Here is a 12,407-nt window from a genome sequence, read left to right on the forward strand (position 1 = left end):
AATTTATTGAGCCAAAATTCATTGTTTTATGCACAGTTTTTTGGGTTGACTTTTTTAACACATTGTTTAAAGTTAAAAAAAAAAAAAGAAAACACATAGATTTACACAAAAAAAATAAAATAACGAATAAGCACTTTCTCCCTTTATGTTTGGGATAATTTTATTCCCCCTAAACTAAAGTTGAATAATTTTCTCCTTTATATTTTGTAAATGAGCATATACCCCTATTGTTACTCTTTTAGTTAAACTCTAATGAAATCTTATGATTTCTAAAATACTCTATTGTGCAATGTCTAAAATACTCACACTAAATTTTAATGTCTAAAAACATTTCTTTATGCATCTTAAATTTTATGTGGTAGACTGGTAGTCATGCTTGGAAAGTTAGAGTGATTATATATGGTGTTTTATTTGTTGCCTAGAGAACACTAGTTTATTAAGTTTAAATCTTCTAAACTTATACTTTTATGTAATGGAAACATAGATGACGGATGTCTTTTTTTATCTTGTTCTTTTTTAATTTATTTTCTTTCTTAAAAGGGTGTTCATTAAAATAAGTAAGTTAAACAAGATAATAAAGAAGGAAGTATGAATAATACAATCTTCATTGTAGATGGTTGCAAGTATTTAATTTGGTGAAGAGCTTCAAATTGTATCATATATTATTACCCAGCGAGAAAATTTAAATTTAAATATTGGAAGATAATGACATTCGTTATTATTCTTAATAGTGCTTGTTAGTGAGTAGATACTACCTTTAGCAAATAGGTTCTAAGAAATTGTCATAGTATATAAATATTCAAATAGTTATTTTAAATTTATGTACATGACTTCATACATTTTTCCAAAAAAAAAAAAAAAAAAATTCTATCTTAATTTTCTCACTAAAGATGTAACGCCCTAAAATCATAAGCAATAAAAGTCTATTTAATCTGAATAATCCATAAAAATATTAAATAAAAGAAACCAACAACCTTAAATCTCATTACAAATGTCAGAGCTCTAATTCACCAAAGATAAAACATCCTCAAAATAATTCTCCAATACAATATTTAATACCATAAAAATAACAATAAAATCCTCAATTCCACAATATAGTTCGTAACTACTGTCTCCCAAGAATCTCTACTCCAATAATCCCTCTAATGTATCTATAATGGGAAATAAAGGGGGGGGGGGTGAGATAACTCAATAAGTGGAATTTACTAACATTGGGGTGTGGCAACAAACCTTTCAAATAAATAATTCTTTCAACAAATTCACAACTTGTAACTCATCAATATTTTTTCATCAAACATTTCATGTAAAAGAAAATAACATCTTTATATTGTGAGCCATCATAATATGTATACCATCATATAAATAATTTCCTAGGCTTTTCTCGTGGTCAACGTTTACGCCCCGTTGACAGGGTTGTACTGTCCCCTTTTAGGACTAGAACCTCCTTTCCATCACTTTTTCTTAAGGAAGGCTCCTTTGAAACCTAAAGGTGCACTCCCTTGCTAAGGAACTTCCTTTTTGGATCCTCAATAGTATACTCCTTTACTAAGGAGCTATCAAATGTGCATTGTCCCCTTTTCTAGGACCATCCCTTGCTAAGGACTAGTTGCAGTATGATTGTTCCTTGCTAAGGACTAAATACCATACTGAACTTCTAATCACAACTTGCCATAGGTTTTCAAAACATATTCAATATGCTCACAAAATAATCCATTCATATTTCTCAAAAACATAAAGACATATTCACACACACAAGTTTAAATAAATTTAGGTTGTCCCACAAGTTTTTCATAAAATGAATAGTCAATGTGCACATCAAACATTTATAATATATCAACTTATATGTAGAATATCAACATATTTCTTTGATATAAAATAGTTTGATAATTAACATTGTTTTGGGAAAACCCCCCAAAATTAGTAAACACCACTTACCTCTTAGTTGCAAAAATAAAGGAAATCAACCTCTCTTGAATCACAACAATTCTGTAGAATTAGAACCTAGTAACACCAAAAATAGGTTCATCAATACACAGTTTTTCACTTAAAAATCTATTTTCACATATAAATTGTTTTATCCTAGACAATATTGATATATCCAAAATCCTCCATTTTCAATTCACTTTCAGCTTTGATCAGATATTTGGACTTAAAAAATATTGCTGCCTAATACGATTTTTCCATTAACGTAATTATAGGTATTCATGAAACTTCAATAGGGCCAAATAATAAATATCTGACCAACTTGAATGTAACAGCCATATTATTTATTCATATCCATTCACTCTAACATTACATATATCCAATTTAGTATTGGAAGCCATGTATTGCCTTAATTTATTGCTTAGCATTCTCTCTTGATGCCACTGGATGTCCATCGACTCTAATATTATATATATATATATATATATATATATATATTCAACTTAACATTGAAATCCATGTGATAGCTTTAATCTATCAATCGAGTGCTAGTATGTTCTCTTGATGCCGCTGGACATCTATTGACCTTAATATTACATATATATATATATATATATATATATATATATATTTATATTCAATCTAGCATGGGAAGCCACGTACAAGCCTTACTATCAATCTAGTTGCCTATTGTCCCTTTAATGCCGCTGGACAAGGATTTAGACAATAATAAAAGTGTGATGGTAAATCGGTCAACAATTGAGGATGTGTGAAAGCAAATTAACCACAAGCACTCTTTTCCCTTTAACATGGTGACAAAGTCCAAGCCTATTACTCTATTTGGTTCAATTTCAAAGTTTGTGGCCCTTCCTGACATATTGACCAATCTTTATCTAATATAATACAATTATAGGAGGCATTTTCTATTAGTATAATGATAGTCTAGGTTCATAACAATTGCTAGTTATTGACTATTCAAACTTCTTAAATCTAGAGCATGAGAAAATCATACCTAAAGACTCCAATTCAACCCCACAATCAAGAAAGGCAAAGTTCAATAGTCGGCTGAAGCAAAAAGGAAGCCCCCATCAGTAAAATACACGTGTGACTAAAGAGGAAGAAGGTTAGGGTTTTCAAGGCCCATATATTTACTTATTCCACCTCACTTGGGCTTCATATCCCATAATATTTATCTTATTTTTAATATTTTAGGTCCAAATCAATTTAATTTATTTAATTGTAGGTCTCCTTTATAATTAACATATAATAATTAAATAGGTATCAAAGTTATGGGGTGTTACAAAAGAGGTAGCACGTGGCTTCTATGTGCAACCCAAACCAGCCATTCAAAAAAATTGAAAAGTTAGATTTCATTTGAATGATAGATAAGCCATCCATCAGTCAAGACGGCCATTCGATGGCCAAGATTCGACACCCAATGGTCAACTCACCTTATTCATGCCTAACTTGATCCCCAACGAACACGTGGCTCCACCCACGATCAACTTTGGCTACTGCATTTCAATGACAATCATCCCAATGCTTCTATCAAAGAAGAGAGATGAGATGAAGGGGAGAGCTATAGAGAGAAAGGGTAATCTGAGAGAGAGAGAGAGAGAGAATGAGTTGTTGAAAAAAAGGGTAGTCTATTGGGCTACAATGTTATGTATTTTTAGGAAAGAATGATAATTAAAATGCATTATTTCTACTGGGCTACTAGTTTAATTGGAGTATTTTTTTTTTTTTTTTTTGAGTTTGTTTGATATAATTTTGTTGGACCTATCCAAATGTCCATTGCTAATATTACAAATTTTATGACATAAGACTTATAAACTGATGTTTCATTAAAAATAAAAAAGTAATTTAAACATTAATGTATTGGTTGTTAAAGTTTACTGATCAGATTTATATTAAGATATCGGTTTGTAAATATTTTGTAGTCAAATTTGAAGAACCCTTACCATTTTCCTTTTAGTGAACGGTGCCCACGATAGTTTTTAAGGTTTATGTAGTTAAATTTATAGCAAGTCTCACTCTTTTCCATTTATTAAACTAAGATACAAATTAGTGAGATGCTAGCTAGAATACTACAAATATTTCAGGAGTCTCACAAATTAATATGTCGTCAATCATACAAAGGTAATTTTAATATTTATTTATTAGTTGTTGAAGTAGCATTAATCTTATTCGTTACCATTTTATTTTTTAAGTTTATGTAATATTCTCATACAAATTATTCCTTCTTATTAGGAAAATGCTAAAAATATTACAAATTTTTCTACAATAGTGTATAAAATAATGTGGCAAAAATATGGTTGGTGCAGCTTAAAAAACATAATAAATGAAGGTTTGATTTTAATAAGTTTTATGTAGTGAGATTTGTAGTATATCTAATATCACTCTTTTTATTAAATGTGTGATGGTAATGACTATCACTTTATGATATATATATATATATATATATATATTTATTTATTTAAAGCTAAAGTAGTTGAGAGAAAATTCAATTAGATTCACAATTGGATTTCCAATTTTGTGCCACATGCTCCATCTAAGCTTTTATATTTTTGTGCCAAATAAGTTATTGTGTCAATTTAATTTCTTAAGTTTGATGGAGCGTTTATCACACAATGTGAAAATCAAAGAGTCAATTTTTTTTTTTTTTTAATGAATGCAATGGATCTGGGGGATCAAATCAAATGTTGTTTAAATATGCCAAGCCTATCCACCTGGGTTTCATATTTTAAAATGTCCTGACAATCTATATATTCTAGCAGTTTCTTGATCAAGAAGACAACCTTTTCATTTTGAAATTCAAGAAATTGGGCAATCTCGGAATCATCTTCTGCATCCTTTAGCAATTGGTTAGCACTCATTAGCACTCTCTTTAGTTTTTGTTATTTTTGTTTATGTAGTTTGAAAGCAAGATTCTTTTCTTTCAAAGAGGAAAACAAATTAATTGCCACAACGCACAAAGCCCTTTGTATTTCAAACATACTGTGATTTAAGATTTTTATTAGCTAGTAATATTTAAAAACAGTAGTGAAAAAAATAAAGAGTACAACGCAGGTAAAAGTAAAAAATGGACTACGCTACAAATGAAAAAAAATGACATCTTAAGTTTTTTTTTTGAGAGATAATTATAACATACTGCTAACTCTGCAGCTTGAACCCTTTCCCCCTAAACCTCCAAACACTTTGTACATGGAGAGATGCTAATTTAGTTACAAGGCTTTGGCATCTTAAGTTAAATTTAGCCAAAATTTGTGTAATCCCATGCAATGCAACTTATAATATTATAAATTCTAATAGGTAAGTGGACACACATTTCTAATTTATTATGAACACATCCAACAATTACTGAAGAAAAATTAAACAAGTAAAACTCACACACTAAGAAACAATGATAAATTCATTTTTTATTTTTTATGGTGAAAGAACCATATTGAAAATTTCGTGTCAAATAAAGTCAAGGACAATGCAACTTTAATTCTTCAATCAAAGCATTCAAATCAGAGTAGGATGACCCCCCTTCTTCAATAGCCCTCTTTGCCATCTCCCCAAGTACCTTGGCTTTGCTTCGCATTCCATCTGTTTCTTCACCCACCATAATTCGCTTCACTGCGTTCTCAATTGCATCCCTCTTGATACTATCTCCCACCACTCTTATCCATTGTCGAACACCAACATCAACCCCAACTTTAAGAACCTGAGTTACTAACTTCTCATTGTAAAACTGCTCAGCACTCAAAGGCCACGTGACCATGGGCACCCCTGCAGTCACTCCTTCCAGGGTCGAATTCCACCCACAATGAGTCACAAATCCTTCAACTGCTTCATGGCCAAGAAGCAACACTTGGGGTGCCTAACCTCTTAGAATTAGTCCCTTGCCTTCCATTCTTTTCTCAAATCCTTTAGGCAACCAATCTTCCTCTTCTTTTTCATTTTTGCCTTTCTTCACAACCCAAATGAATTGTTGTTCAGAAGCCTCAAGACCCATTGCAATCTCCATGAGCTGAGAATCACTAAAGTTTGCTATACTCCCAAAACATATGTAAACGACGGAATTGGGTTTCTTTGTACCAAGCCATCTAAAACATTCATGCTCATCAATGGAGGGTTCCTTTCCCCTCCGAGCTCTATCTTCAGCATTCTTGTTGCATAGTGAAACTGGACCTATATGCCATGTCTTTCTTCCTATAACCTTCTTGTAATGCTTTGCATAAGCCAGCTCGAGCTCATAAAAGCTGTTAACAACCACGCCATAGCTCTTCAAATCCGATTCCACAACTTCTTTCAACAACTTGGAAAGGTCCGTTTCAACTTCATGCTTAATGAAGCTAGGAAGTTGCATCCTTGTCAACTTTATCTCCCCTGGAAAGTTAGGAATGACAAAAGGTTCAGAATCAGATGAAACTTTCTTGTGAGGTTCATATTGTCTCAAACTTAGGTCAACAGACAGAGAAAAAGAACAGATCCCATGGAAAACAAGCCTTGGAATACCAAGTTTAGCAGCAATATCAGTTGCCCAAGGAAAGAACATGTCGGCAACAAGGCAACTAGGTTGGAAATCTTGTAGTAGTTGCTTGAGTGGTTGTTGGAGCATCTTAGTGGCTTTGAAAAAATTGTCAACCATTTCTATAGAATTCACTATTGAGTCAATATTCTCACATCCTTCTGGCAGACCAGCATCTACAGCCGGAAACTTAATGATTTGGATATCAATGTTGATGCCACGAGTTTTGGAGAATGAAGGCTGTAAGCGACTAAATTTCTAGTTTGAAATAAATCAAAGAAGTAAAATAGTTTCACAAATGTGAATTTGTATTGATGATTGTGTAGTACAATTCTCTGAAATTACAAAAGAGTGATCTTCTGATTCGATCTCCTTACAAGACTTATTGATTGGATTTGTGGTAATGTGGTTTTGACTTGAACACAAAATATCCTTCGATTTGGTTGAAGGATGGATTGAAGATTGCTGAAATGGAATTACAATGAATCTCTGGCTATGAGCTTGTTAGAAATCCTTTGTTCTTCACGTTTAGACTTCTGTGATGTCGGTTTCTTGGATCTATAGTCTTCGGCGGCTTTGACAGTGGATTAATGTCTTCGGCGGCTCTGATAGTGTTTGACATTGGTAAATCAGCAAGTGTTTCTGCTTTCAAGGTCGGCAGCTTTGAAAAATATGTGGGCTAGATTTTCATCCCAGGTCTAGTGCAGTAGTTTTTTAGATGACATGTGTATTTTAATTGGCTGTATTTTGTGGACTTGGTAATGTAACGTATCAGCTTGTGATAGGTCGGGAATTTTCCCTCTCTACAAAGGCATGTTCTGAGGAGTAGTGACTAAGGTTGCCTTCACACCTTGTGCTGCAAATAGCTTTGCCATGTCCATGGTTGGTATCAGGTGGCCATGGGCCATGAAAGGGAAGAAGAATACGTGAAGCTGACGACGACTTTCGCTAGCCATAACACCCCGGAAGCCAACAATGATAATCAGGACCCAGCGGAAATAAAGAGATTATGCTAGATTTTACAGTGTTCTTATAAGAAATTTGTTAGACATGAACATGAAAATGTGTATGAGGTCCACAAGATTTTTTTTGTATGGTGCTGTATGAAACGCATTAATTATGAATGATTATCATTCCTCAGTCCCCACACATTATTCTTGGACACTCACATCCACAAACTTATTTGTCCATTGTTGGCCATAATTTACTGGACACAACTAGAGTAATGCTTATCACGTTGTCACGTATAGATCCACCGTGTCAATTCATGTTGGTGTGCCGTAGTTGTATAGTATAGAGATATGGGTATTTGGCTAAATGACTTAACCCTAACACAACTCATCTAATAATTGGGTCTTCAACCTTAACACAACCTGTTAATGAAGTGAGTAGACATGATACAACAAACTTGACGTGCTTAATAAGTGAGTAATAAGTGAGTCGTGTTGGGTTGACACGAATGTGATACAATCCATTTTAATCATTTAATATTAAACAAGTAGGGTTTACATAAAATACAACTCATTTAACTAACTTCTTCAAAAAATCAACCCATTTCAACATGTTTGACCTTATTAATATTATTCTAAATTTAATAAACAAAAAAAATTAATACAAATTCATAATATCAAAATACCTATTAAGCATAAAATTTGAAAGTTAATAATATTAAATACTTCAAACATATCATCCGAAAGTTCATAATGAAGGGTTTAGAGGTTTAATGTTTAAATTATATCCCTTTATAATTTTTTGTAATTGCTTACTTTTCATTCTAAGTTTAAAATATAAGAGCACTAGTATTGGTGGTGCTAAAAAGCTATATTGTTATTTTTAGCACCACCAAATACCAAAATGTGGCTATATTGGTGGAGCCAAAGCCATATTTTTTGGCTCCATAGGTTAACTCATATGTAATTTAAAAAAAAAAAAAAAATTGTTATGTTTACACTGCTTTTTAATAAAAAATCTCTTTTGGTTGTGTTCACATTGCTTTCTAATGAATTTTTTATATTATTTTAATCAAATAGCTAAAAATATAGATCTATTGATATTGAGTGTATTGTAAAGTGAGAAGGTAAAATAGATAAATAAAGTAGCTTTCTATGGAGCCATATTGCAAAATTTATGGCTCCACCAATGTGGATGCCCTAAGTTGGATATAAAAGGTATTTAACAAATCTAAAATAAAATGAATATTTATTTGTTATACAGGTTAGGTGGGTTATTTTAAACGAGTCATTTTGTGTTGACATGAATAAGTTAGCGTGTCAAACATGTCAATTGCGGGTCAAGCGGGTTAACTTGCTTGAGACACGTTTCTTATCGTGTCACTTTGAAATTGACCTGATTATGCACCAAACCTACTAAAATCCAACCTTAATCTGTAAAAACCCGTGTCATGTTTGCAAGTAGTGTCAAACATTGACACCTCTACATGAAACCCAATAACCCAATGGTATTGTTGTATTACTTGAATGGAATAATTCTTTGGGAAATGTCTATTTTACACTAAAACGGTTGTGGGCAACAAATCAACAACCAATGTATACTAGTATTTGCCCTATTTCTTTCGGATTGGCAATGCATCATCTTGTACGAATTGTGTTAATAACAACTGGTAGTGAATAAACATCACATGGACCGATTAAGAAGGTAATTTTACCCAAATTTTTTTCAAATTTAAGAATGGTCATTTGTTTCAATTACAAAGATCTTATTACTTTTGCGTGGAATATTATATATGGGTCACTTGGTACTAAAATTAAAATAAAAGCCAGTTGACATAAAATTGGATTACAATTAAAAGCTAATATGGGGTATATTTAGATTTTGGTTCAACTTCAACTTTAAAATATGGATTTTATTTAAAACTCAAAAGTAGGTCTATAAAATATGGATTCTATTTAGAATTTTGGAGGACCATTGTTAAATCATCTAATTTGCAGTACAATAGTTTCTACATAAAGTGAAGACGTCATCTTGTAGTTGTGGTTACGTATTATTACCAATGGCATAATAATTGAGGAAAAAAAAAATGATATTTGAAATATAAATTTCCTAGAAATGTCAAGGACTGAAGGGCAAATCAGTTTCGTCAATCTTAAAAATAAATACTCCAGTTATTTACCCAAAAAAAAAAAAAAAAAAAAAAATCACCCAACCACTAGCTAGCAACCACCAATCAAACCTACAAATCTAATACACAAACTGCTGTGACGCAGCCACCAATGAAGCCCAAACATGTATAACAAGTAACAACTCCATAACGCTAAAAGAAACACCTCAGTCCACAGCTTTACCGAAACATCTCACTCCCACCCCTCAATGCCTCCACCAATAAACCAAGTTGTCTGCTTCCTCATTATCCACTCTACATGACTTTGACTTGAAAGTGAGAAGATGAGGAAGGATGAGAAACAGGGAGAGAAGACAAAGGTTGGAAAAAAAAGAAAAGAAAAGAAAAGAAAGAGAGAAATAGAGAAAGAGGGAACGAATGAAGAAGAAGAAAAGAAAAAGAAAGGTGAAATGGTGTTAGGAGATTTTCATTTTTCAGATCTTAGAAATTAAAAAGCCAAAAAAAAAAAAAAAAACTTTTGTTTCTAAGAATGTCGTGGAGAGAGAGAGAGAGAGAGAGAGAGAGAGAGAAAATTGATTCTCAAATCTATGTTTAATTTTTGGTGTGTTTTCTTATGTTTCTTTAAGGGTAGACGCACGCAAAAATGGGTTATGGCTGTGTAAGAGCATTCATATTAACGGTACTAACCTTCCTTTGCTAGAGGGCATACTTCAAAAATTATCCTCTATTTAAAAATTAAAATTCAAGGTTTTAAATTTTTGATCAAATAGTATTTTAAAATATTAAGTATAAATTTTGCTTATTATTATTTTTTTCTTTTTTCAATAGGTTATGGAGAGATTTTCTGTTGCAAGTGTTTTAGTGTTTGAGACATTTTACATTTTTTATTCCAAATTTATCAGTTATTTTTTTTTTGCTAACCATGGTTAAAATTTTGTAAAGAGATTCTTATAAAAATTTCAAGGGAAGGGAGTGTTAGCTTTCTCAAACTGCAAGGGAGGGGATTGTTTTTTCCCTTTATGTTTTTATTTTTTTATTTTTTTTATTTTTTTAAAGTGAGGTGTTAAAATATATAAAATAATTTTTTGAGATGCTAAAAGCTAAATGTTTTAGCACATTTGATCTGAATGCTCTAACAAAGTTAACATTAGTGGGCAAAGTGATATATTTTTCTAAATCACAAGTGTGCACTGTGCAGAATGCAACCATCAAAACCACAAGTCGGTATTGTTTAATTAATATATTTTTACTAAGAAGCAAACATGAGCATGGGTATGACGACAATCCACTAATTTATGGAAAATTAGGATAGGACACGGCGAGAATACATTAATTAATTATAAAACATATTTTTATTAATGTGTTTAAATATTGTTAAGCATTTATTTTTCATATATTGTTTTTTCATATTTTTTTATACAAGATAAAAATTTCACTCTAACCTAATCTAAGTGTATGAAGCTCCCTCTTAGAGACTTGAACCCCGACCTTTGCCCCCCACACCCCATAAATACTAATACTTGTGGAGTGACTATCGCATCAAAGGTATGCGGTGGCATATATTGTTAAACATATATTAATTTAAGAGTGATAATGGATAATAAAATACCTTCATGGCTATTAAGTGATGTTTAAAATATAATTAATTAAAAAAATCTAATCCATCAAATACTAAAAAGACCAAAGTTTAATTTAATAAAACATAATCTTAAAATTTTTGACATATAAAAGTGTCTGAATCAAGTGTAGGACTTAAGGGATTTGCTAACAAGTGAGATAATATTGACGCTGATGTATAAGGGTTGGGACTCTAGCTATACTTTTGTTGAAATTTAATAATGATGAGGTTGATGCTAAATTGCTAATGCTCTCACTAGCTTTATGAAGTGATGCATCAACGATTATAGTAAGGTAATTTAGATATTAATTTATTAATTATTGAAATAGCATAAAAGTTAAATCAATTTGTAAAACTTTTTTATAGTAACCTTATCACTTTCATACAAATTATCCCTCTCTTTTTGGTTGAGTATAAGAGCAACCGCATTAGTTCGTGTAAAATTCTTCTTTATTTTGCAAGAAAAAACATGCTTTTTCTATTTTACACATTCACTTTTACAAAACACTCACATCAATTTATCTATTCTATCATCTATTTTATTTAAATAATAATATTTCTTTAATTTTTTATTATATCAAACAAATTAACCACTAACCCACATGGCCCCACCCACCTTTTTCTTTCTTTGTTGTGAGAAGGAGACAAATGAGAGAGCAACCTGATGGGGAGAAAGAAAAAAAGAATAAAAAAATCATTTGCACATGAACAGTAACCGTGCATATATGCACGATTATTGTTCATTCTCAAAGCAATTTTGTATATTTGCACATTTTTACAAGTACTGATATGGGTGTTTTTTGGGTTAAAATGTGCAAAATTGAGCACTTTTTGTACTTTGCAAATTTTTGACGTGGTTGCTCTAAGAGGAAAGTTTTTCAAAAAGTTACAGGAGCAACATGCATGTAGGCCACTAGTCATCACAAAATTAAAATTGTTGACATTGATTCCTAATATCTATTGGAGTAGGAGCTGTTAATTATATTCTCCGTTCACTAATGAGACTTTCCTCTGGTAGTTGACCCAGATCAACTGACCCGCCTGCCCGAACCCGTTTGAACTGAAGGTCAACGGGCGGCTTCGAATTTAGTCTGCGGTCGGTCACGAGTTGGCAAGTAAAATAACCAAAAAATTCGGTTCAAATTCGGGTTTAAAAATATTTCACCTGAACAACCCGAACCGACCGAATTATTTAGACAAAAAAAATATATGATTTGACATGCCAACAGGAGTAGCCTAGCAGTGCCAGCCCGAGACTCAAAGACCAAAGC

The 12,407-nt window shown here is 32.0% G+C and overlaps 1 pseudogene; it reads right to left on the bottom strand.

Moving 5' to 3' along the window:
- Positions 1–5,392: 5,392 nt before the first annotated feature.
- On the bottom strand, positions 5,393–7,446 carry LOC115969283 (annotated as a pseudogene).
- Between the last annotated feature and the right edge of the window lie 4,961 nt (positions 7,447–12,407).

This window comes from Quercus lobata, chromosome 11, assembly GCF_001633185.2.
Source record: "Quercus lobata isolate SW786 chromosome 11, ValleyOak3.0 Primary Assembly, whole genome shotgun sequence".
NCBI lineage: Eukaryota > Viridiplantae > Streptophyta > Magnoliopsida > Fagales > Fagaceae > Quercus > Quercus lobata.